Source organism: Rana temporaria, chromosome 4 (genome assembly GCF_905171775.1).
Source record: "Rana temporaria chromosome 4, aRanTem1.1, whole genome shotgun sequence".
In the NCBI taxonomy this organism is placed as follows: domain Eukaryota; kingdom Metazoa; phylum Chordata; class Amphibia; order Anura; family Ranidae; genus Rana; species Rana temporaria.
Window position 1 is genome coordinate 77,736,160 of NC_053492.1, and position 22,069 is coordinate 77,758,228.

A 22,069-nucleotide genomic window follows, 5' to 3' on the forward strand; every position below is an offset into this window, starting at 1 on the left:
AGATTTCCCCTCACCTCTTGATCTGGTGAAAATTGTAAATTTTGCATTTTCCATCACTTTCTCTTTTGGTGGCAATGGTCACCATAATATTTAGAAAAGAATAAACTCCTGACCAAACATCAATAAAAACTTGACAGGTTTTCTAAAACAAAAATTGGCTATACAAATACGTTATGTGCCTCTAAGTGAGGAACAGGGATATTGGTTATGTTTTAGTTATCCTTAAATTGCATTCAATTATGTATTTCTTTAAGCAAACATGAGATTTTATTTAAGATACAACTCCCACTATTTCCCAATGACATATATCTTAAATATTTAATTAGGAATACTAAATCATAAATTGCAGAACTCAACAAGAGCACCGCGGGGAAATAAAAATAAACACAGACGGCCTTCTTGTTAGGATGCATATTTTTAAAGTCAAGAGAGAGAAAGAAAGAAACAGACTCTACTGAAAGTAAACAGATTTTGTTGGAGATTTAATTGCAAGTTGTTCATAGTTTGGCTTTCTGGCAGGCTTTGTAGTCATTCTAGAGTGTGTTGGATTCTGAACATCCAGGGAATGAGGGGACATTGGAATTGTGGTTTGATTAAAATGTATTTAATTTAGATTTCACTAGAGCAGACTAGTTGAAGAAACACTGATACCTTGTCCACACAGAGAAAACGTTTCAATAACGTTTCTAAAAGTACATTCCCCAACCCCAATATACTCACCTTACCTGTGCTCCCTCGCTACCCTCGATCCTTGCTCCTCTTCAGTTGCCACTGCAGTTGGTTGAGTTGATCTAGGGAAGCAGTAATACTACCACTCCGGTCATGTGAGAGTGCTTTGGCCCAATGAGTGGCTGCTAGGCCTCAGCAACTTAACACGATAACAGGTGTAAGGGCCCCTTTGGCATCGAGTGAATAACGAGAGGAGAGCTTCTGACGGGTGCAGTACTTTTATTCTTTTGCAACAAAGGTGCGCATCAGGGTTGAACGTTATTCTCTTTAACACCTTGAGCACCGTAAACCATGAACATCATAAGCACCATAGCACCGTGAAAACTGTAAACGATATACAATACATTTGTTTACAGTGATCACCAAAAAGGGTGGTTTACAAGGTTAATTACAGTGTGAAGTTACAAGGTGGTTTACAGTTGTCTGCACACATCTAATGACATTAAACATCTAAGGAAACATGGCCACATGCAAAATGCTTTGGATTATATAGCATATTTAAACTAAACAGCATGGACACAATTTATATCTAAGAACATATACACCTTTATATAATAATGCACTATTTTCTGCATACCTCGCTCCGCTTGACAAGGAGGTACAAAACTTTTAAGCCATAGGAATTCTCACAGCAGACATCTTCCATGAGGTCCTATTGCATGCATCTACATGTGAAATCTGAGTTACAGGAAGAGGCCTTCTTTCTAAGACAGGAAGAAGGAGTGGTCTTGTGATCCTGCTGATTAAAACATTCCCCAGGGAACCAAGAGGAAGGCAGAAAAGTTCCACCTAGCAGTTAGTGCTGAACAAAGATTTACAGTGATAAGCGGACAGTTACAACAGGTATAAGGCACCTCATAGTCAAACTGTGAGGACTCTTGCCAGCTACAGAAGAGCAACGATCTGCAGGGCAGCATAAGCAAATTGAGGTTGGAGGAGTAAAAGTGTCTCCTTTAAAGTGCAAGTTCGCCTTTTAAAAAAATAAATAAGAGGTAAACAAACACCCTACATCCCCACAGTATTTACCCCTGTGGATGATAAGCTGCAACTTCCGACACCCCATCAGTTGTTTGGGTCATCAAAGCGAGGAAGCAATACTGGGTGGCAACCCTATTAGTTAATTACGTGTCTGACCACATGGCCTATATCCCCTCCCCCCTATTTCCTGCTACATCATATCTTAAAAGATGCTTCAAAAGTAGCCCTACAAGTTCGTTAGCATATTAATAAGAGAGCCTTAGCTTTAAAAAACAAAACATGGTCCTAAAATCAAACAACCAATATCTATGCTATAAAATCACCCCAAGAATACCCAAAGTAACAATTTCCACCTCTTGATTTTATAGTATGATTTGTGAAAAACTGAAACTTAGCATTCTCTGCAGCTTTACAACCTTTGTCTGGAAAAGGGCGAAGTAAACCCACATATTGTAAATGGGAGGAAAAAATTTCCTTTCGACCCCTGTATGTTTTGGGTGATCAGACCTTTGTCTCTGGAAATCTGCAACATTGTTTTCAGCACGGTTAGCAGTAGAGCATGCAGGAAACCAAACCCAAAACTTTTAAGACTAAAATCTGAGGAAAGATCAAAGACTCTATTACCCCAAGCTCCATTCAAAGGAAACACATACCTAGCAAACCCCTTTGCAACAGACATCCACTGACTGTCTCTGGCCCAGGTAGGAAGGGTGCACACCTTCTTCTCCTGAACACCAGAAACCTTTGCAGCCTTACTCTTCCTAAATAGTGTACACAACATTCTTCCCAGCACAAGCAACAGAAAACACCACAAATAACAGGTCTGCTTTGTTTAAGCCTACAGAGGAGTTCCACCCAAAAATGGATCTTGCGCTTTTTGTTAACCTCCCCCTGGTGTCACATTTGGCACCTTTCAGGGGGAGGGGGAGCAGATACCTGTGTAATACAGGTATTTTCTCCCACTACCGGGCATAGATACCCGAGCCACCTGCGGGTATCTACACCACTTTCTTTGCCCCCTGCTGTCTTTCGGGAGACACACAGGTCCCAGAAGACAGCAGAGACCAGTGGGATAGCTTAGCGCGAGTCGCGCATGTGCAGTAGGAATTCCTGATTCCCTTACCGAAGATGGCAGCGGCAGCACACGAGAGCCAAGCGACAGATCGGCTTCGGGTTCCGACATCGTGGGTGCCCAGGACAGGTAAGTGTCCTTATTAAAAGTCAGCAGCTGCAGTATTTGTAGCTGCTGACTTAAATAAAAAATATATGTTTTGCTTGATGTCTGTTAAACAGAAAAACTGCACATGCAACTGTAGGATACACAATCCATAGCATGCAAAGTATAACAAAATATGCCTACAACATGCACAAGCTGCTATCTTCCTAGCAATTAAGCATGTACAATATGTATGCAATAAGTATACTAAACAGCTACTCAACTTGGACTTTCCATTGATGGAATCTCCCTCATGGTTCTTTGCTCAGCAACTGATTTCTCCTGTCTTCAGAACAAGTATTGCTCCTTTGTCTCCCAAAACTGTCCTTTGGCCACATGGGCTATATCCCCTTTCCCTATTTTCTGCTGCATCCTATCCTGTAAGATGTTTCACAAAGTAGCCCAACATTATCCTTAGCATATCAATAAGAGAGTCTTAGCTTAAAATTGCACTGAAAGCACACTTGGAAGTGCAGTCGCTGTAGATCCGAGGGGGACATGCAAGGGAAATAATAAACAGCATTTTAGCTTGCACATGATTGGATAATAAAATCAGCAGAGCTTCCCCTCATTTCAGATCTACCCCAAATATGTTCTTCACAGAGAGAACCAGATTATGTCTTAATCAAGTAATGAGAGGCAGACGGTCTCTCAAACAAGATAGGAAAGGCAGAAACCTGATCTTTGATAATGCTGAGAGCCAAATGCTGGTCCAAATCCAGCCATTTTCACATCTGCCATCACTATTTTTGTATGTGGTTTATTTATTTTATTTTTTACTAAACATTACTTTTCTGAACACGTCCTGATTCAGTGAGTTAAGGCAGTGGTCATCAACCCTGTCCTCAGGGCCCAATAACAGGCCAGGTTTGCAAGATAACTGAAATACATCACAGGTGATATCAATTGCTGCTCAGTGATTGCAGTATTATAGTCTGCATCTCCCCAAGGTAATACATAAAACCTGGCCTGTTATTGGGCCCTGAAGACAGGGTTGATGACCACTGAGTTAAGGCACAAGGTGAGTGGTTAAAAAAAAATCAATCCATGGTTCCTATACCTTCTGTAATTTTGCCATCGTATTGTTTAGACCTCTGCAAAAAGGAAAATGTGTGCGAATAGTTTCAGTTGGGTGTTTGTACACTCCTCAGGTTGTTTATTTAAAGTGCTTCCTAGGGATCTTTACAAAAACACCTGCCTGTTACCCTGTAGATTGTTTGGTAGACCCTTATACTAGACATGAAAGAAGAGGAGGGGGGAGGTAGGGAAATTTGGGACTTTGAAAAAGGCATAGGACTTGTAGGTCCAGTGTCTCCATCCCTGTATAGCGATTAAGCTGGAAGGCAGTTTGGGACTTTAAATGAAACATGCACCTAAAAGAGTGATAACGGACAATGGGTGTCTGACCAGTAGAATGCATGTTAGAGCTGTACTAGCTGAAACTAGTATAGAGATTCAGCTAGTACAGCTTTAACATGCATTCTACTGGTCAGACACCCATTGTCCGTTATCACTCTTTTAGGTGCATATTTCATTTAAAGGCCCAAACTGCCTTCCAGCTTAGACCCTTATACTAAACATTGTCACTTTTGGGCAGTCCAACCGATGAGCCTTCAGTTTTTGCTGTGTATTTGCGGTGTCTGCTTATGTTTCTTCAATAAAGACAACTCAAGAGTTTCTTGGTGTGCGGCTGTCCATTCATCTTCTGCTACTTTCTATTGCCTAGTGCATTGCCAGCACTCACATCTACCTGGACTTATCCAAGATTGCACTCGGGACTTCCCTGGAGCGCTGAACCCCATCTCGCCTTCTGTTTGGCAACCTCTAATGCACATGGGAGAGTGAGTTGGAATTGTGTTGGAGATTTTTGAAGGGATGAGGTACCAGCAGAGGAGTAGCTTGTAATTCGCCCACACCACCAAATCCTGGGCAGAACTTCGGGCTGTGTTGGTTCAAATTCAATTGCAATTCTACTTGTTGTGTGCCATCTACGTTTCTATTCCATTTAGGAGCATAAGAAGGGTTAACTGGTCCTTTAGGGTACAGTTTTTGAACATTAACTTAGTAATCGTCCACTCTCTTGGCAGATGGCGCTCCAGTGGCAGACTCTCCCTCAGTGTCATCATGTCCAATGCAGGGTCTTGATTATGTCAGGACCTTAGACCACTGGAGTGTAGAGACCATTCTAGCAGCTCAGAGGAGAGGAGGATCAAGTAAGTCAATTTTTCTTTTTTGTGTCCTCTAGAACTAAATCAGCAATTAAACCCTGCAGTCTGGAGATGGGCTTTAAGGTAAATGCTGTTACAATAACACAACATGTGAGCTCACTGAAAATACACCATACCTTCATTTCGATCACAAATGAATGTGCAGTTAGACAGCATTGTTTCCACCCCTTCGTACTGGCCACGAAGCAATTGCTTGGTAAGCTATGGCAGTAGTTCTACCTCTGACTGTAACATCTGCTAAGTCCTTCTGCTAACAAATCCCCACAAGCTGCTTTTTCCCCCCTGCCAATTTTTGGCAATCTTGCAGATTTTAAATTTTTTACGAGGCACCAAACAGCCGTAAGTGCTGCAGCAATGATTACTTTGTCTGACTCTACACCCGTAAGCCATAAACTGAAAAACCGCCAGTGGGTCAATAATGCTTCTAAGTGGAATTTTTTCCAAAGGAAAAAAAAAAAGAAAATGTCAGTGTCCACTGTTATAGAGGCAGGTGTTTTCTCCCCACATATTACATAGTCAGCTACTGATTAGAAAGTGCAATTGGTTCATTCTGTTGCCTGGAATCGAGATTTTGTTGGCTGAGATCCATTCATTACGGTTGGAGCTTAGGCCTGTAAACTTAAAATGACCTATGGAATTCTGCGCACAGTCATTTTAAAGGCGGCCTGTCAACCCTAACCGACTGAATCATTGTAGGTTATTCAGAGCTACGGAGAGACGCATTATGAGACAATTGGCAGTCTGTCAGACTTAATAGCTGCCATGACATTGAAGCCGAAGCCACGGTAACCTCTCCACGGGCAACGGTCTCATTAGGAGTGACCGGAAGACACCAGTCTGTTCCAGAGATTATGACCCCCATGAATAGTACGGTGCAATTAGTGTGGCCCTGCGCTGCTCGACTGAATGAAAATCATCCAGCCTGCCCTGAAAGGATTTAACTTCCAATTAGGTAATTATAAATCTCTAGGTGTAGACTCATAATCTGTTCAGTAGATCTTCTTAGCTGCGGTGCCAAGTAGGCCCGTTAATTCATGTGCATCTCCATCCTCACAGAAAATCTGATTTTCCTTTTGAATGCAACATCTGTCAACACAAGGAAGAGATGGCGTATAATAAATACATAAAACCAGCAATACACCTGCACTACTGGAGAATTGCTTGGTGTCCTTTACAAGGGCAACTAGAAAATATTTAGTGGTCAGTAGTATGAAATAGCTTTAGTTATAATAAAAAAGAACAAAAAACAAAATCTCGCTATCTAAGCTGGAAGTAGAATATATACTTTTTTTTATAAAATAGAAAAGCAATTACACTTTATGGCTCTGGAATTGACAAATTTGAATCTTTTAATCCCTCAGTGGTCCTTTGCAGATTTTGTGTCTGATACATTGCAGAAAATAACAGCTTTAGGTTTCTCCGGTGAGTACCATAATACGCAATCCCCCAAACTCCTTCCAGCATGCTTTGAACTTATGCTCAGAAGAGGGCTAGAAGTTTGTGGCTAGTGGCATACAGGAGCACCAAGTCCAAGGAGATTGTAAACAGAAAGCAGAAATAGCCATGATGGTTTAGCAGGTTCCTCTTTGATCAGGACAGTCCCGGTTGTATTCCCATCCCATCCCTTTTTTTTCTCGCAGCAGTATTTGGATGCTCTAAGTCAGGGTCTCCAAACTGTGGCCCGAGGGCCAGATATGGCCCTTTGCTAGCTTCTGTCCGGCCCTTGGGGCACTATTCCTTCCACTGATATGAGGCACTATTCCTCCAACTGACAGCAACAATGGGGCACTCTTTCTTCCACTGATATCAATGATGGGATACTAATTCTCCTATTAATAGGGGCACTACCCCTCCTATTGACCACCAATCCTGAGACCAGATTTATTCTCAATGATGCAGAAATTTTTGTCCCTGCCGGCAACAATCCGGCCCTCCTAAAGTCTAAAGGACAATCAACTGGCCCTTTGTTTAAAAAGTTTGGAGACCCCTGCTCTAAGTCATGGGTGCTCAACCTGTAGCCCTCCAGCTGTTGCAGAACTACATGTACCATCATGCTTGTAACCGTCAATGGCTTGCAATGCCTCATGGGACTTGTAGTTCCCGAACCACTGGAGGGCCACAGGTTGAGCACCCATGCTCTAAGTCATGCCTCTTGGAGAAACATTGGGCTAGATTCAGATAGGTTAGCGGATCTTTAGATCCGCGTAACCTATCTGATTTACGTTACGCCGCCGCTATTTTTTGAAGCAAGTGCTTTATTCAGAAAGCCCTGGCGGAATTCAAATTCCGCGGCTAGGGGGCGTGTACTATTTAAATCAGGAGCGTCCCCGCGCCGATCGAACAGCGCATGTGCCGTCCGCAAATTTACCCAGCGCGCATTGCTCCAAATGACGTCGCAAGGACGTCATTGGTTTCGACGTTAACGTAAATTACGTCCGGCCGTATTCGCGAACGACTTACGCAAACAACGTAAAAAATTCAAATCTCGGCGCGGGAACGACGGCCATACTTAACATAGGATACGCCGCACTTACCCCTGCTATAGCAGGGGTAACTTTCCGCCGGAAAAAGCCGAACGCAAACGACGTAAAAAAAAAGCGCCGGGCGGTCGCTCGTTTTTGAATCGGCGTAAATGCTCATTTGCATATCCGACGCGTAAAAGATATGGACGTGCCACCTAGCGGCCGGCCTGGAATTTCACTTACACCTGTCGGATCTTAGGCATATCTGTGAGTAACCTGATTCTATGAATCAGGCGCATAGATACGACGGACGGAACTCCGAGATACGACGGCGTATCTTCTTTCTGAATCCGGCCCATTGACTTTTAACTTACTGGATTTCCTGGATTTTGTACAAAAAGTCCCTGACTGGCAATCCGTTAACTCTAAAATTTCCCAATATCGAAGCCACGATGGGTGGGACGAAATGCATCAGAAGGTTTGGTTTGTGGAGCAACACTGGCTATTTTTCATGTGTGGGACATTATGAGCTCCTCTGGACCCAGTGCCGGCCCAAGACATTGTGCTGCCTGGGACCAAGAATGAAATGCTGCCCCCCCCAAATAAAAATCATGCTCACCAAAAGGCCCCACATCCATTATTTTATATCATGATACCTAAAAGGGACCTGTCATGGCTCTATACATAGGAGTATAAAGAGGACCTGTCATGGCTCTATACATGTAAATAGGAGTATAAAGGTATATAAGGACCTGTGCGTGGCCAGTGGCTGCGATGTCAGCTGGCCACCCGTGATCGCTCCACAGAGAGCCAGAATGGGGATCTGTCAATTTAAACACCCGGTCCTAGAAGGGAAATCGAAGGAAAAGGTAAGTGAACCAACAATGCACTAGCTTAAAGGGGTTGTAAAGGTACAATTTTTTTTCTCTAATAGCTTCCTTTACCTTAGTGCAGTCCTCCTTCACTTACCTCATCCTTCGATTTTGCTTTTAAATGTCCATATTTCTTCTGAGAAATCCTCACTTCCTGTTCTTCTGTCTGTAACTCCACACAGTATTGCAAAGCTTTCTCGCTGGTGTGGAGTGTCGTGCTCGCCCCCTCCCTTGGACTACAAGAGAGTCAGGACATCCACTAACACACAGTTCTTTTCTCTATCTGCAACGTAGAGAGCGTCCTGACTCTTCTGTAGTCCAAGGGAGGGGGCGAGCACGACACTCCACACCAGGGAGAAAGCCTTGCATTACTGTGTGGAGTTACAGACAGAAGAACTGGAAGTGAGGATTTCTCAGAAGAAATAAGGACATTTAAAAGCAAAATGGAAGGATGAGGATATTGAAGGAGGACTGCACTAAGGTAAAGGAAGCTATTTAGGAAAAAAAAAATTGTATCTTTACAACCCCTTTAAAGGAACCTATTTAGAAAATAAAAAACGAACCTTTACAACCCCTTTAAAAAGCATACTGTATAAGGATTTACCGTATTTATCGCGGTATAACGCGCTCCCGCGTATACCGCGCACCTCTAAAGTTGCCCCCAATCCTGTGGAATTTTTTTTATTTGTACTTACAGTTTTGGTGTCTTGCGCAGCGTCCATCGGCGGCCTCGTCGGGTCCGGCGTTCGTCTGCGGCTTCCGGTGTCCTCTTTTCGTCAGGTCCGGCGTCCTTCTGCGGCTTCGGGTGTCCTCTTCGTCGGGTCCGGCGTCCTTCTGCGGCTTCGGGTGTCCTCTTCGTCGGGTCCGGCGTCCTTCTGCGGCGTCCTCGCGTCCTCCCCGCTCATTTCCCCCGCCGAGTTTTAATACTGCGCCGACATATACAGAGCGCAGTACACTCGTGTATTGTCGGCAATGCTCGGCTACCCGCGCTGACGTCCTGTACGTCCAGGACTTGAACGCGGAAGGAGCCTAGACTGCCCGACTATACCCGAGTGTACTGCGCTCGGTATATGTCGGCGCAGTATTCAAAACTCGGCGCGGGAAAGCGGGTAACGACGTATACCGCGCACCCACAATTTTGCCCACGATCAGGGCAAAAAGGTGCGCGGTATACGCCGATAAATACGGTATTTGGTAGTGGACAGAATGGACAAAAATGTTAACAAACATTTTATTTTGTTTAATTAGGTTGTTTTTTAATAATATAAATGTATCTGACAGTTATAGTATTAAAGCGGTAGTAAACCCGCTGACCTTTTTTACACCCGTAAGGGAAAAGGCATAATGAGCTAGTATGCACCGCATACTAGCTCATTATGAAATACTTACCTTAGAACGAGGCGTCGGTGTCCCACGCCAAGGCAGCTGACATTTTGCCTCGGCGTGTCTTCCGGGTATCGTGGCTCCAGCGCTGTGAGTGGCTGAAGCCGCAATGTCGTTACTCTCGTGCATACGTGAGGAAGACTTCTTTCCAGCAAGGTCCGGCGGCTGCCGGGCCTTGAGCTGAAAATCCCCTGTGCGCATGCGCCGCTGCATTCAGCGGCTCATTGCGAGGGGAATATCTCCTAAACCGTAAAGGTTTAGGAGATATTGTTTTACCTACAGGTAAGCCTTATTATAGGCTTACCTGTAGGTAAAAGTTAAAAAATAACTTTACAACCACTTTAAGCAGAGATACACAGCCATCTTCAGGCTGAAGATGCATCTCCAGGTTGAAAAGATGTGTCAGATTACAAACCTCCAACCAGCATGTGATCACATGATTGAAAACCACCCTGATCATTAGTTCAAACAGAAGCTGTCAGAGACAGCATAGTCTGAGGCCTAGAGTATGCTCCCAGCTGTAAAATTGAAACCACAGATTAGCACCCATGCCCGGGAATGATAATTTACAGATTGCAGATGCCAGGGCCCGGATTCAGAAAGGACTTACCACGGCGTATCTCCAGATACGCCGTCGTAAGTCCAAATGCGTGCCGTCGTATCTATGCGCTTATTCAGGAACTGAGATACGCCTGAATTTTGCAAGATATGACCGACGTAAGTCTCCTTACGCCGCCGTATCTTGGGTGCATATTTACGCTGGCCGCAAGCGGCGCTTCCGTAGATTTACGCATCGAATATGCAAATGACCTAGATACGCCAAATCACGAACGTACTTGCGCCCGTCGGATTTAGCTACGCTGTTTACGTAAGGCTTACGTCCGGCGTAAGTTTACCCCTCATAAAGCAGGGGTAAGTCATGTTAAGGTATGGACGTCGGAAACGTCGGAACAGCGTCGTATTTTACGTTGTTTGCGTAAGTCGTATGTGAATGTGGCTGGGCGTAAGTTAGGTTCACGTTAAAAGCATTGAGCCAACGTATCTTAGGGAGTATTTGCGACGTGATTCTGAGCATGCACGAGCATGCGCCGTTCGATCAGACATGCATTTACATGGGGTCACACTTCATTACAATACAACACGCCCAATGCCTTGCTACTTTGAATTACGCGGGCTTACTCCGGCCAATTTACGCTACGCCGACGTAACTTTGGGAGAAAGTGCTTTCTGAATACAGTACTTGCCTCTCAATGTTACGTCGGTGTAGCGCATATGAGATGCGCTACGCCCGCTCAAAGATACGACAATGTATCTGACTCGCAGCCCTAGTGTTTAAATAATTACTACAGTTTGTCTTTTTCTTCATCTCACTAGATGAAGATCGGTGCTTCTTTAATGTAACGATTATATAGATGGCATTGCTTTTACTATACCCTTTCCTGTTGATGACTCCCTGCTCCTTTGTTGAGGTCATCATTTTCACTTTGCTGAGATTTTTGCAAAAATTAGGTCTAGGGATGAGCTATTGATTCAGACCAAACCCATGCTAGGTCCAAATTTTCCTGTTTGGTGTTCTCTGGCTGTGTGGGGAAATCATATTTAGTAGCAGTATTACTACCACTCAGTGACGGTTCGTCCATAGAGGGCGCTGGAGTGCCGCCCCCTCTGGCTCTCACCGCCACTGAGTCTTATAACACAGATTTATGCATTGCACAAATCTATTTTATTGTCCCGCTGCCGCCCACTATTCAGCTGGCTGGATGTTGAGCACCGGCCGGCTGAATAACGGCAGCTGGTTGGCTGTACGGAAGTGCCTATAAGAGCCAGCGGCTCTGATAGGCTTTCCGAGGACAGCCCTCGTGTCCCCGGAAGCTTATCCTCGGAACGCACGGTATGTGCGCTCCTTGGATAAGACTGACAGGCGTCTTAGCCAATCAGGTTGGCCGGTTCTGGCTACCGGTAACCTGATTGGCTGAAGCGTCATCGAGGGCGGGAGAAGACATTGAGGCGAGGGTCGAGGACGTGGATGGCTGACTCCAGTAAAGGTAAGTGCCGGGCAGGGGGGGGGGGGAGGGGCACAGCGGCGACGAAGGGCACAGTGACATCAATGGGGACAATTGGTAGGCACATCAGCGGCAATTAAAGGGCACAGTGACGAGTCTGACGACAATAGGCACAGTGGGGACAATGGGCACAGTGGGGGCAATTGGCACAGCGGCATGAATGGGCACAGTGGCGACAATTAAAGGGCACAGTGACATCAATAGGCACAGTGGCGCCAATTAAAGGGCACAGTGGTGACAATTGGCACAGTGGCGACAATTGATGGCACAGTGGCTGTGTTTGATGGCATGGCACAGTGGCTGAGTTTGATGGCATGGCACAGTGGCTGCATTTAATGGCATGGCACAGTGGTGACAATTGATGGCACAGTGGCTGCGTTTGATGGCATGGCATAGTGACTGCATTTGATGGCATGGAACAGTGGTGACAATTCATGGCACAGTGGCTGCGTTTGATGGCATGGCATAGTGACTGCATTTGATGGCATGGCACAGTGGTGCGAATTGATGGCACAGTGGCTGCGTTTGATGGCATGGAACAGTGGTGACAATTGATGGCACAGTGGCTGCGTTTGATGGCATGGCAGAGTGGTGACAATTTATGGCACAGTGGCTGCGTTTGATGGGCACAGTGAGGCTGCAATTTTTTTTCACCTTTGCGCGCCCCCCAAAAATGTTGAGTACCAGCCGCCACTGCTACCACTACTATATATGATAACTTCCACAGGATACTGTTAGCGGGCCAGCACCTGCCAGCATCCTGACAACCATGACTCATCCCCTGTAGTTAGCTCAAACTAATAGTATAGTTTTTCACCAGTTTTTTACTAAGCTTCAGTTTAGGACAGACAGTCAGCTAGATTCACGTACAGCCTCCTATCTTTAGGTCGGCGTAGCGCATCCCATTTGCACTACGCCAACGTAACATAGTGAGGCAAGTACAGTAATCACAAAGCACTTGTCTCCTAAGTTACGTCGGCATATCGCAAATGGCCCGGCGTAACCCCGCCTAATTCAAAATAGGCAGGTAGGGGGCGTGTTGTATGGTAATGAATACCACATGTGTGCCCAGAAATAAACATGGCCATTTTACTTTTTTTATCCTACCTAAAACCCACGGACACTAATTGACACTGATACTAAAAAAAAAAAAATCTTGTCAAAAAAAAATAAAGACCCTGACCTTTGACCCAAACACTAACCCTGACACTGACCTACATCAAACCTTGATCTAGGTATTTTTATTTTTTATTATTATTATTTATTTGATTTTTTTTAATGCAAACTTTTTTTCTGCATGAAGAGAGAGAGATACGATGCATCTCTCTCCTCCATTCACAGAAAAAAAAGGGGTGGGCTTCATAGTGGTGGATCACTGTGATAACCAATCAGAGGCGATCAGGTGACCCGGAATAGAGAGTTAGTATGGGGCCCAGGGCTCTCAGCAAGACACTGCGGTCTCTGTGCTAGGACTGCTCTATGTGGCCCCAAGGAAAAAAGCCCAGTCCAGAGGGGCCATCGGCATGAAGGGGTTGATGGCAGGATCACCAGGTATTATTTTAATGAAAAGCTGACGATTTTAAAAAGATTAAAAAAATGACTTCTGAAATGACATGAACATCTTAAAACATGCTTTACTGTTTGGGTTTACATATACTTTAATTAGCCCTCAGCTTTTCTCTGTCCTACCTTGTTCTATGTGTTTCATAAGAAGTTAGGAAGAATTAATTTTCGAAAATGACCTCTGAAAATGAAACAGTTCCTATGACCAGCTGGCAGCCACAAACACGTGCTCGTCCATGCAGAAATGTTTTACTGGTTTATTATGATTTTTATAATGTCCCTATTGATTACTGCTTTCAATTATCTTAAAAACCACTAAACCCAAAATACAATTTACAGTGTGTAAAGGAACTACTGGTAACCTTCTCAAATTCTCTGTTGTATGCTTTCAAAATATACTCAATATTGAAAGAACTAACTAGAGAGTTTTTCAACCTTTTTACCCTGGGGGATGGGGAACACTTGAAATCTCATTTCAGGTCATTGGGAACCCCCAAAATAATTTCCAATACATATGCATGATCAGTAAGTGACTGGTACTAAAAAGTGATTGGCATCTCTCTATAATGCCTCGTACACACGGGCAAACATGTCCGATGAAAACGGTCCACCGGACCGTTTTCAGCGGACATGCCCGCCCGGAGATTTCTGTATGATGGCTGTACACACCATCATACAGAAATCCGCGCGTACACGATACGCGGTGACGAGGCCGCGCCGTCGCCGCGACGATGACGCGGCGACGTGCGCGGCCCTGGAAGATCAATGCTTCCACGCATGCGTCAAAGTCATTCGACGTATGCGAGGGATGGCGGGCGCTCGGACATGTACGGTAAGTCTGTACAGACGACCGAACATGTCCGACGGACAGGATTCCAGCGGGCATGTTTCTAAACATGTTTAGAAACATTTGCCCGCTCAAAAACGGTCTGGCGGGCAAATGTACGCTGGAATCCTGTCTGATCGGCTGTACAGACGACCGAACATGTCTGCTGAAACTGGTCCGCGGACCAGTTTCAGCAGACATGTTCGGTCGTGGGTACGGGGCCTAGGAGAAACATTTATAAACATACCTTGGTAGACAGGGGGTTAAGGGAGGCCGCCCTTAAAGAACTCTATGAAAATGCTAGAACCCTGGCTGTTATTCAGATGCTTTGATTTCAGTGCCTGGGGGCAAGTTTAAAGATTAGTAACAAGACACTTTTTTGACAATCATTAACAGCATGCTTTTTCAGGGCTGTGACTGTCCCATAATGGATCAGACATAGCGGCATCTAGCATTTTCAGAAGGAGATTCGCAATGGCAGCATGTACTTTATGCATGACAGATTCACTTTAAAGATGGTTAAATATGGTAAAAAAAAGTAAAAAAGAATGTAGCTGTGCTATAGCATACAAATAATAAGTGAATATAAATGTGAAATATAAGAAGGAATAAATCCTAAATGTGACAAAAAATGAATAAAAGTCAATAATAAATGAATGAACAAATAATAATGTGAAGAATCAAGATGGTCAATGAAGTCCAAATTATCATAACACAAGCAGCACAAAAAAGTCCTCTTGAGTAAATAGCATGAAGAAATTCCACCACCAAAAAGTGAATGCACCGTAAGAAATGCGTGCTTACCACAAGGTAAGCATGGATAGCTTGCTGCTGTAAACCCCTGCCCGGGCCTTTAAACCGGAGACACAAAATGCAGCAAATACATTTGTCACTGGGGGATCACTGGATACTTGTACAGGTTCAGATGTCAAACAAGGAATTCGATGTACCGGAAATAAAAAAGGGGACTTACCATAGTGGTGCCCCAGATGACGTAACTTGTGTGACGAAACGCGCATCGGGAGCAGGAGACGTGCTGACGTCATCGTATTTTAGTCAGAGCGGACGGGCGTTCGCATAGCCGTCCGGATTTCTTCTTATTGCTGCTTTTATTCCAACCTTTGAAAGAATTTTTCCACAATTAAAAATTCTAGTTATTTATACGGAATTTCACTATGGTAAGTCCCCTTTTTTATTTCCGGTACACCGAATTCCTTGTTTGACATCCGAACCTGAACAAGTATCCAGTGATCCCCCAGTTACAAATTTAGTTGCTGCATTTTGTGTCTCCGGTTTAAAGGCCTGGACTGGGGTTTACAGCCGCAAGCTATCCATGCTTGCCTTGTGGTAAGCGCGCATTTCTTACGGTGCATTCACTTTTTGGTGGAGGGAATTTCTTCATGCTATTCACTCAAGAGGACTTTTTTGTGCTGCTTGTGTTTTTTGGACTTCATTGACCATCTTGATTCTTCACATTATTATTTGTTCATTCATTTATTATTGACTTTTATTCATTTTTTGTTACATTTAGGATTTATTCCTTCTTACATTTCACATTTATATTCACTTATTATTTGTATGCTATAGCGCAGCTACATTCTTTTGTATTGCTATTGGTGTGTATTTCCACTTTTAGTTGCTGCTTATTTAGATATTCACATTTAGCGCTGTAATTTTTCTATTTTTCAGTTGAATATGGTGTTTTACTGTGTTCTTTAGAATAACATTTTCCTAAATGTCAAACAGTGCGGTCAATTCTGTAAAAAAAAAAAAAGGATTATGCAGTATTTACTGCAAAATGGAAATGATGGCGGTAAATATAGCCAAAATACCATGCGGTAAGCTCTTCAGTCCAATTCATAAACAGAACAGAGAGTAAAAAAACATGCAATATTTATCACCAGGGTTTTGCTGAAGGTATAGCATGCAGTATTTGTCAGAAACAGTGGGGAGGCCCCCCCAATAGGAGTGGGCTGGGAAACCGGCCTCCACATCCTTAACAACAGATGACTCCTCAGCTGTCAGCAGGTTCCCCGCTGACAGCTGAATGTAAAGTAAACATGCTGACAATTAATAATTATGAAAAAAAACAGGGGACCCCCCTCCGCCCAAAAGCACCCCCGCCCCCCCCCCCCATTTTGAGGGCACTGGGGTGGACCCAACGCTGTTTTATTTGATCATTTTTAATTCCTGGCATGTTTTTTTACATTCAACTGTCAGGGGGGCTGATGAGTCATCTGTTAAGGACAAAGTGGCCAGCTTCCCAGCCCACTCCTTAGCAACCAGTTTGATGCGATAAATCACCGCTCGAAAATATGCGGTAATTATCACGTTATAGAAAATTCACAATTCTTAATGAATTGCACTTTCAAAACTGATTTGAAGTAAGAGCTATTTTATTATTATTACTTAACTCTTATGCCCTGTACACACGATCGGTACGTCTGATGAAAACGGACCGATGGACCGCTTTCATTGGACAAACCGATCGTGTGTGGGCTCCATCGTTTTTTTTTCCCATTGGTGAAAAAAAATAGAACCTGTTTTAAAATCTTCTGATAGTTAAAAAACCGATAGAAAAAAATTATCGTCTGTGGGGAAATCCATCAGTCAAAAATCCATGCATGCTCAGAATCAAGTCGTTGCGTGCTCAGAAGCATTGAACTTCATTTTTCTCTGCACGTCGTCGTGTTTTACATCACCGCGTTGGACGCGATCGGATTTTTAACTGATGGTGTGTAGGCAAGACTAATGAAAGTCAGCTTCATCGGATATCTGATGAAAAAATCCATCGGTCCATTTTCATCGGATGAACCGATCGTGTGTACGTGGCATCAGTGAACTGACCCTAAAGTTGCAAAAATTTGTATTTATGTGTATTTACGTATATGATCGTTTTATCAAGGGGTATACAATCATCCCTCTGGCATCAGCTTCAACTCTACGAATAAACATACCAAGGAACATTTGAAAATACTTAAAATGAGGGAGGAGCAGGGCGTGGGGCTGGACCAATAGTGGCGTGCAATAAAATTATGCTAGCAGTGGGAGGGGCTTAAAACTGAGCTTATGTGCATATACACATACATACACTTGACATACAATATACATGCATACAGCATACATACAACATATTTGATTATATTGCCTCTGATGACAAAGCAAAATTTTGTATAAACTTGGAAAATTAGTTAATGAACGTAACGAACACATATTTTTCCAAATTTATGAATTATCCAAAATTACGAATGCCGTATCTAAACAAATGTAATGGAACAAATAATTAATAAAAAATAATAATAACAAAAATAAAAAGTTATTATTGTTATTTATTATTATTAATTTGTTATATTCCATTTGTTTAGATACGGCATTTGTTATTTCAGATAATTCGTAACTTCAGATAAATTTATTTACGTTTCGTTAACTAACAGACAAATTTTAAAGAAAATTCCAATACCTATAATTTAATAGTTAGTAATAGTTAAGTTATTATTAATTAGTTATTGTTTCAGATATTCAAATTTTGGGGTTTTCGAATTTTCAAATTTTCAAACAAACTATTTTACGAATTTACGAGTTTTGAAATTTATGAATTTTTGATTTTACGGATTTACGAATATTTGATAAACGGGTTTTCTTTAATTCAGATATTTCAGAATTAACGAATTTGTCTAAAAAACACATTTGGAATGAAACTAATTGCATATGTCTAGTATACATGCTTTTGCTTCCTTCTCTCCACATGAGACAGGCTGCGCAGCATACGTGATGCATGGGGTAGACATCACACCATACATTGCAAGCTGACCTGGAGATTTGACAGATCCAGCAGCAGAATTCAAATTCTAGCATTGCCCGGTATCTTCTGGCAAGTCCCCACGTATGCAAATAAGCTCTTATTGAGTGAAACACGTCAGTGAGAAAAGGTGGTTTATCCAGTGGCAGGAAATACATTTAAATACACGGCGGCACGTAGAATAGAGAGGGAGAAAGTGGGCCAGGAGGCTGTGGTCACTATTTGTACTGCTCCTTTTGAGGATCATGGGGCAAGCAAAGGGGCCTCCTCTAATGCCGCATACACACGATCGTTTTTCGGCATGAAAATAAACTTTGTTTTTCAGCATGTCCAAAAAACGAAACGAAGAAAAACGATGTTGCCCACACACCATTGTTTTTGAAAAATGATGAACGAAGCGCAGTGACGTACAACACGTACGACGGCACGCTAAAGGGGAAGTTCTATTCGCCTTTGGGCTGCTTTTAGCTGATTCCTTGTTAGTAAAAGACGATTCGCGCTTTTCTGTCTGTTACAGCGTGATGAATGTGCTTACTCCATTATGAATGGTAGTTTTACCTGAACGAGCGCTCCCGTCTCATAACTTGCTTCTGAGCATGCGCAGGTTTAAAACGTCATTTTTGCCCACACATGATCATTTTTTACAACCCGAAAAAAGTAATTTTTTAAAACAACGTTAAAAAATGCAGCATGTTCGTTTTTTTGTCGTTTTTCAGAAGCCGAAAAACGATGTGAAGCCAACACACGATCATTTTAAATGACGTTTTTAAAAACTTTGTTTTTTTTTAATGCCGAAAAACGATCGTGTGTACGCGGCATAAGGATTAGGGGCTGCTTCAGATGGGAAGAATTCTCCAAAGGTTTTCCTTAACCACTTGAGATCCGCGCTATAGACAAAATACGTTCGCAGCGCGGCTCTCAAGTGCCAAGTGGCCTTTTAAACACGGCCTTTTATGTGCATTACCCGCGCGCGCCACTGGGTGGCGCGCGGCGGGTAAACACTGTCCCGGCGCATCGCCGAAGACCCGATGCGTGTACCTGGCGGCCGCGATGTCCGCCGGGTACACGCGATCGTCAGTGACACGGCAGGTGACAGCAGGGACGTGGAGCTCTGTGTGTAAACACAGAGCTCCACGTGCTGTCAGAGGAGAGGAGACCGATCTGTGTCTCTTGTACATAGAGACACAGCATCGGTCACCTCCCCCAGTCACCCCCCTCCCCCCACACAGTTAGAACACACCCAGGCTACACAGTTAACCCCTTCCTCACCCCCTAGTGTTAACCCCTTCCCTGCCAGTCACATTTATACAGTAATTAGTGCATTTTTATAGCACTGATCGCTGTATAAATGTGAATGGCGCCAAATTTGTGTCAAAAGTGTCCGATACGTCCGCCGCAATATCCCAGTCCCAATAAAAATCGCAGATCGCCGCCATTACTAGTAAAAAAAAAAATAATAAAAAAAATCATAATTCTGTTCCCCATTTTGTAGGCGCTATAACTTTTGCGCATTTTGCGAAGTCCAAGGGAGGGTGCGAACACGACACTCCACACCAGGGAGAAAGCCTCGCATTTCTGTGTGGAGTTACAGACAGAAGAACAGGAAGTGAGGATTTCTCAGAAGAAATAAGGACATTTAAAAGCAAAATTGAAGGATGAGGTACGTGAAGGAGGACTGCACTAAGGTAAAGGAAACTATTTAGGAAAAAAAATTCCTTTACAGCCCCTTTAAGATACAAAAAATACCTGTTTATTACTAAAACAGCAGCAGTAAAAATATTGACAACATTAAAAAAATAATAATACAGAACAAGCCAACTGAAAATAAAATCCTAAAATATTCTGTTTACCTAGTGGTAAACATTGACAAAGGAACGTATTATGTGTTAAGTTGACAAGGAAAGAAGTAAATTGCAACTCAAGGAAGCCATAGCAAAATTTATGGACCCAAACTGAAATGTTAAAGCCTACAGGAAACAAATTTAATATGAAGCCCTGAATGGCTGTGTGTTCCTAAAAAATACAAACCTTATGTGTAGTTCTTTGATGTGTAAGGAGACACAGAAAGAGAAATACAACAGTGAATGTTTAAAAAAAAAAAACAGCTTGCTGGAATAGACTCACTTATGTTACAAAATAACCCCATAAGCAGCCGGGGATAGCAGCCTATATTGCCTGCGACAGCTACCTAGAGCTCCTAATTCTATTTACTGCCCCCAAGCACAAATCGATTCTAAAATAAGAAAGCTGGCTTACAGTAATAGACCTAGTCTTGTTTCAGAAAAAGAAAATGAGCTAGTAATAGCAAGCTCAACCAGATCCCGGCCATGCTGGTAGTTTTAGTTCATCTAGACAAACTCTTCTAGCTCAATATGCAAAGAATGCACATAGACACCGATCGAAAACACCAGGATTTGATGCTGAGAGGCTTAATTGCTTGTGTATGTGCATGTAGCCTTAAAGTGTATTTTCACTTTTGCAACCGAGTTGACAAACCTTTTCTATATGTCTGCTATGTGTTCTCATTCACACAGCACACCCAAAAAACTGCATTAACATACAATGCAAAATCCTAACCTTGATATCTTTATGAACAGTGTGCACATCTAGTTTACAACTGAAAATGAATATCTGCCAGCACATTATAGACAGGTTTAATTACGACCCACCCCTAATAAATACAGTATAACATATAAGGGTAAGGTTAGGTAGAATGTTTCCAGTTTTAGCATCTACAGAAAACAGAAAAGAGCAAATGAAAAAGCTAATCAGCTTTTTTTTTGTTTTTGTTTTGTTTAACCACTTAAAGTGGAGGTTCACCCGGAAATGTTAATTTTTAACATTAGATTGAGGCTCATTTTGTCAAGGGGAATCGGGTAGTTTTTTTAAAAAACAAAGCAGTACTTACCGTTTTAGAGAGCGATCTTCTCCGCCGCTTCCGGGTATGGGCTGCGGGACTGGGCGTTCCTATTTGATTGACAGTCTTCCGACAGGCTTCCGACGGTCGCATCAATCGCGTCACGATTTTCCGAAAGTAGCCAAACGATAGAAAAAAATGATCGTCTGTGTGGAGATCCATCGGTCAAAAATCCACACATGCTCAGAATCAAGTTGACGCATGCTCGGAAGCATTGAACTTCATTTTTTTCAGCACGTCGTAGTGTTTTACGTGACCGCGTTTTGGCACGGTCAGATTTTTTACTGATGGTGTGTAGGCAAGACTGATGAAAGTCAGCTTCATCTGATATCCAACGAAAAAATCCATCGGATTCTATCCCATTAGATATCCGATCGTGTGTACGAGGCATAAGGGGTGTATTTATATATTTTTTTATAATATTCGACCTGATACAACAGAAATTCCACATGAACGCTTTCACAAATGTACAGTTTATGTCCTTTATGACTGTTGTACACACCAAATTCTATATTAAAAACTATTGAACACATTTGTTTTCCTAGATTGTAAGCACTAACGAGCAGGGCGCTCGAATTCCTCATTTATTGAATTGCATTGTAGCTGTACTGTCTGCGCTTGTGTTGTAAAGCGCTGCTCAAACTATTGCGCACATATTACTGTGAAAGTAAATGTACAATCGTTCTATGTGAATGAGTACAAAAACAAATGTTGATAGGCTATTTCCTATACTAGATGTTTGTTTTTTTATTGACGTAAACAAGAACATGCTGAGCTTGGCCACTAAATGGCATGAAAGCGGGGGTTCACCCTATAAACGCAAAAAAATTTTTTTTTTTCTTATACCATAAAATCAGGCATTGTAGCGCGAGCTACAGTATGCCTGTCCCGATTTTTTTATCCCCGTACTCACCTTGTACTCGTACATCGAAGATACCGACTCCCCTCGGGGAATGGGCGTGCCTATGGAGACGGAGGATGATTGACGGCCGGCTCTGGCGCGTCACGCTTCTCCGGAAATAGCCGAAATAGG